The sequence below is a fragment of the Lutzomyia longipalpis genome, chromosome 1 (genome assembly GCF_024334085.1).
Source record: "Lutzomyia longipalpis isolate SR_M1_2022 chromosome 1, ASM2433408v1".
Classification (NCBI taxonomy): domain Eukaryota; kingdom Metazoa; phylum Arthropoda; class Insecta; order Diptera; family Psychodidae; genus Lutzomyia; species Lutzomyia longipalpis.
Window position 1 is genome coordinate 34,333,445 of NC_074707.1, and position 6,000 is coordinate 34,339,444.

The following is a 6,000-nucleotide window of genomic DNA, read 5'->3' on the forward strand; positions in this document are numbered from 1 at the left end:
AATTGACATCGTCAAAGTGGCTAAATGATCAATAAATTCAATTACAAAAAAAAGATTTCTTTACGGAGAGGCTTCAAGCGTGAAGTTCGATGAGACTTCCTTAAGCTTTCGTAGATTTCTTGTAGTTCGTTCATAAATTGAATAAAATTAAAAACCGATAAGAGATCGAAGGAATTTAAGATAAAAATTATTTAATTTTGTTTCATCTTGGCATTTAACTTATTCGTAAATCGTAACCACAGTGGAGACGCCGAGTAGAACCAGGCGTCTCCATCAAGATTTCATTTCTTTATAACTCTAAATTTTATAAATATTGACTGTCTTTTCTTAAGATATTGTGAAAATAATACACATAGTTTTAACAATGTTAAAATAAAGAAATAAACCAAGATGGAGGCGCCTGGTTTTACCTGGCGCCTCCATTGTGGCTACGAATTAATTTAAATACCAAGATAAAACAAAATTAATTAGTTTTTATTTAAAATTCTTTTGATCTCTTATTGGTTTTTAATTTTATTCAATTTATGAATAAACTACAAGAAATCTAAGAAAGCTCAAAGGAGCAATTCTCAGCTTCCTTTGCAAACAAATCATCCCATAATAATTTCAATTAGTGAAAAATTAATTATTATTAAACTAAAAAATAATTTTTATCAGTGCATTAAACGTCTACTTTATTTTAAAAATTTTATACAATTTACCCTGCCCTACTTTTAATCATTATCCTATTTATTGAAAATATGCTTCACCTTGGCAACGGAGATTAAAATCAAACATCCGAAAGATTTCCAGTCATGTCACGTCTGGATTATTGAATTTCTCAATCCCTCCCAGGAACATCCTATGAGTTGTTAAATCCCCTGTAAAGCTGATTTGGCAAAATAGCGCAATTCGAGAGGCCAGAAAATCTCTCACTCACAGTCGGGGGTATGTTTTCCATTGAAGTACACGGTGAGGCTGAGAATTGCTCACTGAAAATGATCCCAAATCGAACGTTTTGCTCTTGTCGACACACACGCTCACCTACGAGGGGGTGAAAATAGTTGGAGGTGGTTGTAAAAAAAAAAGAAAAACGAGAGAACGAGAGTTGTGAGATTTGTCTTAATGCACGTGTCGAAAAAATAATTTCAATGAGCACGTGCAGATTTTTGTGGGCTATTAAGGCGATTTTGACATCGAAAGAGCGCACCAGAGTCATCTCAATGGACTCACCTCGTAGCAGGGAGTCCTTCATGTACCATGGATAACTTCCCAGGTTCAATTTCTTCGCGTACAATGGCGTCATTGCACGTGAGATTAAAGTATATTCGTTAGACTGCATCCACCCCCTCGGGGTTAGTTTTTTTTTCACGTGCACTGAAAGAAAATTTTATTTAGGCACGAGGCAGCTCTCACTTTCAATGGACCACGTCGGTGAGTAAGTTTGAATAAATAGGAAAAACAAATTGCGATTGTTCTGTGCGTGCTATAATACGGTGTGTTTGCGAGTCCTTGTGGTGCTGTTGTGAGGGTTGTTGTCCCATTAAGGGTGGCACGGCCTCTGAAAAAAAAAAGAACTGAAGTAAATGAATGTGGAATCCACAGCCGGCGTCACAATTCACGGCACACACACGTCAAATGCCCTGGACTTCTCAAGTGCATGTGAAACGCGCTCAGGGAGTCGTTATTTTGCATGAACCGTTGGCTCAATTTTTAATTAAGAAGGTAAATTCACTCCTCTCGCATATAACTTGATAATTGAAGAATATCAAAAAAAAGGTAAGATGCGACTGGGTTTGGAGCAAAAAAAAGTGGCAGAAGAGTGTAACAAGGTGAGCATGTGTGAAGAATTTTGTGGAGATGGAAGAGAAGAGACAAGAGTTGTTATAAATTTCATTCAGAGATTTTTATAGTTATTTCATTTACAATTCGACTTTGGAATGGTAATTTTCTGCATAAAAACCAGAGAAGACAGTCAAAATTGCGTGAATCTGTAAAATGGAGAAAAAAGTCTCGTGAAAAAGAATAGAGATGAAATTTATGTGTGGAAGAATTTTCTCTCAGTTTCATTGGGGTACGTTTTTTTCCTCTTCAGCTCCTTCGTCTCTATTGCTAAGACAATAACTAATAAACACAAGAAGTATATTATTAGAGTGTTTATTTTGTTGTCGGTAAAGTTGTTACTTTTCTTGTGGATTTACAGGATTTATTATTCGAAACACCTTTATGGGTCTAGCTACTTGAATTTGTTAATGTATTAAGAAATCATTAAAGTTTGTCTTATAGTTTTTTCTTTATTTATAATTTTTAATATTAAAAAATAAACAAAGCATACGTAGCGTTACGAAACAAGAATTTTCCTAATAATTTTCTACCTGATGAAGGAGCTAAAAATCTCGGAAATTTGGGAAAATTTATAATTTGTAAAACATAGGGCTGAATTCGGGAAAACGTTCCATAGTAGGATTTTTCTTGTTCAGCAATTTTAATTGATTGATGAAATAAAAACAATAACTTTTCATAGTTTTTGTACCCAAAAACAATCAAAAATGCTAAAAAAAAAGAGAAATCTAAAAAAAAATATTTTAAATAATTTTTCTGTTAAAATTCTTTTAAGTATCTACTTCTGAAGATGAATCATAAGTCGAAAGCTTTGATAGAAAAAAAATGTTTTCGTGAATAAAATGATTGAAACCCGAATGTTTGCTTTTTCTCATAGCTAGAATTAAAAAAAAAATAATGTAAAAGTAATTTGTGACCAATTTACCTAAAAAATTCCCTTACCAATCCATCCACCAAAAGAAAGCCAACATCTGGGTTCTATTTTTTACCATATGGCTAAACCTTAACAAAATAGCAACACTTCAATCACGCTTCAACGCAACGAAACTTCTTCAGATTCTTCCCGAGAGTGTAAGTGTTAAGAAGAAAACAAAATAATGCTGTGGATGTATCATATTCTGACGAAGGAATTGACTCTCACTATTTTTTCCTTAAGGGCCCCATGCCGCCTTTTATTGACACAGGGACTCTTCATTTGCTTTCAGAGCAAACAAGCCACTTTATTTCCACAAATACTCACCTTTTATCTGCTTTATTTATTTTTTTACCTACCCCACCAACAGACAATTAGCGTGATTTTTTATGATGTTCTATGCATCATTTTGGGGATCTTCTTTATATACGTTATCTTTGATATGAGAAAACATAAAAGGATTTGAATATTGTTGATGGTGGATTTTCTTCCTGCGAGAATAACATGGGGCGATGGGATAGAATTTAAATCGTCAAGGTCTGTGACTTTGAAATTAATGATCCTTCTGTCTGGATAATGTGTGCGGGAGGAAGTGATCAAAGAAATATGAAGCTGGAAGAAAGTAGAGAAGGCGCTCCGGGATGAGATAAAAAAGGACGATCCTTGAAATTTGACACAGATTCACAAGGATTTCGGTGTGTGTATGATATACAAAAGGGAAAATTCAAAATAGCCATACAGTCTGAAAATTGGTTTGTCAGCTCTCAAGTGTGTGGTGCAATATGAGGGAAAATGGTCCGAAATTTGAGATGTTTGTTGCGGTTTTAAAATATTGTAACTTTGCGAACACCCGGTCGCATGCTTTTGAGTATTAAATTACATTATGCTGCATACTCCTCGCCTTGCTTATATGTAATGTTTCACATGTAGCATCAGAAACTTTGTCATTATCCATACACTTCACACACATTTCCCTTTCAGAGTCCCGCATTGCACATTGAATCTCAGCATAAGAATTGTATGCGAGATTTGTGTGGGAACTTCTTTTACTCTCCGCCCGACACGTCTTCATTCAATTTTTGCCTGTTCTCGATGGCATTTTGCTTGACTTTCTTCAACTATTTTCCTCAAAAAAAAAAATTTCATTTTTCCAGTTCGTCTCAGAGAGATAATTCTTCTACTTTTATCGCGGTTTTATCTTCACTGATTCCCAAAAAAAAAGTTCGAGGGCGAGGGACCCCTTGCTGGTGTTATGGAAGAAAGTCTTATCCTTCCAGACTTCTTTAGACCTACATAAATTTCTTATGTATAAATTCACCATAATTCATTATGTGTCTCATCTTACACGAAGTTTTACAAGGAGGTATGTGTGCCTCATTGCCTAGGGTAGAGCTACGTCTTGTCAAAAATGAGAAACAGACTATAAAATATCGTAAATAAGAGTGAAAAAAAAGCGTGTATTTATGAAATGTAAATTATAAATCATTTTCTCCCTCACATTGTATTTTTTTTCTCATTTTTTTCACGTCTTTTGCCCAAGATAAACTGGAGCGAAAAGGTTTAATGTTGGGGAGGGCATGGAGGGCATCAAATAGAATAACATAAAAATTCCGCACACCATAAAAGTCACTGAATTGACCCTCACATTCATCATTCTCGCACTCACCATGAGAATTGCAGGAGAATTTCTATTTCAGGGGGCAGAAAATTGGAGACCCCCTCAGGAGAGGAGCCTCTTTCCTGGGGAACACCCACTAGTAGTCCATTAAATTTGCCGCATTTTATGTGAAAGATCCCACAAAATCGACATTCTTAAGTTATATATTTTTTATTTTATTGTAATTCCTTAAATTGCTTTCGTGTTTCTGTAAAGAAAAACAATTTTAATGGAAACGAATTTGTGAGAAAATCGAGAGAAATTTAATAAATTAAATCAAATCTAAATTTTGGAAGTGAAAATAAAACCTCCTTGACTTTATTGATAAGCATAAAATGAGCTAAAATTGCTCAAAGCAGCATATAACGGTTTTTATTTTAAACTGTATACTTCAGGATGTCAACACTCCGTTATTATATAGATTATCGCCTATGTACTAATGAAAAGTAGGCTCGAAGTCGAAAGACCAAAGCGTAGGGTAAACTGTGATCAAGAAGACAGATACCCCAAGGCTACGCCCGCCATTGCACACCCAGGCTGTGGCCGATCCTTGCGATTACAGGGTTGGTAATTCGTACGTTTAATTTTTGGTAGTTTGGGACAGTGGACGCGCGCGCTGTCCCTCTTTAATTAAAAAAAATCATAATAATGAACACGTTTCTGTTGGAAAATTCCGAAAATTCTATGCTTTTCTCGAAAAGAAGCTAGTTAAGCCCTAGCGGACTGAGAACGAAGTAGTTTTTTTTTCCACCGAGAAAGTCAAATTATCAAATTCTTAAAATTATTTCCTAAAACATTGAGTTATTAAGTAAACCTTTTAATTTCAAAGATTTAAAACAACATTTTATTCAAAAAATACAACAAAGTAAAATTTAATTTTTTTTATTCCTTATAAAATGCAAATAAGTGCAAATTATTCTTGCCATGAATATTAAAATCGAATTTAAAAGTTTTTTTTCTAATCATGTTTGTGATTTTCCAATGTATTGATTCTTTTGTTATAAAAGTCATGAAAATTCAGAGAATTTATATTAACGTCTCAATCTAAACCTTTGCAATTCAAATTAATTCACACGCAATGATTTTTTTTTGAATTTAATTTATTAGAATAAGATATAATAAAAAGATCGAAATGTGCGAGTCAAAAATTTCTATATAGAGCGGGTTTTTTCATTGTGACTAATTTTGTGATTAAAATCATTCAGTGCCTATAAATCACAAAGTTTTGTGGAATAATTCTGGTTATTCCCACTATGCTGAAAAATTTCCCTGATTATCTTAATGTTGGGATTTTGATAAGAATATGCGTGGAGTGAAGAAAGAATTCTTTAAGACAATTTTTTTTTGGGAAGATTTATTCATCATGCCTAGTCTTCCGCAACATGGATGGTCAGCGGAAATCAGTAGAAATGTACAAGCATAATTCTTTTCCTACTGTTCTTCATTTTTTTTATGTATAGTTGTTCTTGTTCTTCTTCCACAAGTTCTACCACAGCACGGCATGAGGAGTTGGATGGCGCGGATGGGAATGACCAAACAAACAGTTGGCACAACATCAATAAATGGTAACACCTCTAAGAACAATAGGGCAACATTATTTCTAACCTCC

At 34.2% G+C, this 6,000-nt stretch overlaps 1 non-coding gene across 1 annotated transcript; it reads left to right on the forward strand.

Annotated features, from left to right (window-relative positions):
• The first annotated feature begins 4,854 nt into the window (after positions 1-4,854).
• LOC129788218 (U1 spliceosomal RNA) lies at positions 4,855-5,017 on the forward strand. Its single transcript, XR_008750331.1, has one exon. It is a non-coding gene; the product is annotated as a U1 spliceosomal RNA (small nuclear RNA).
• The last annotated feature ends 983 nt before the right edge of the window (positions 5,018-6,000 follow it).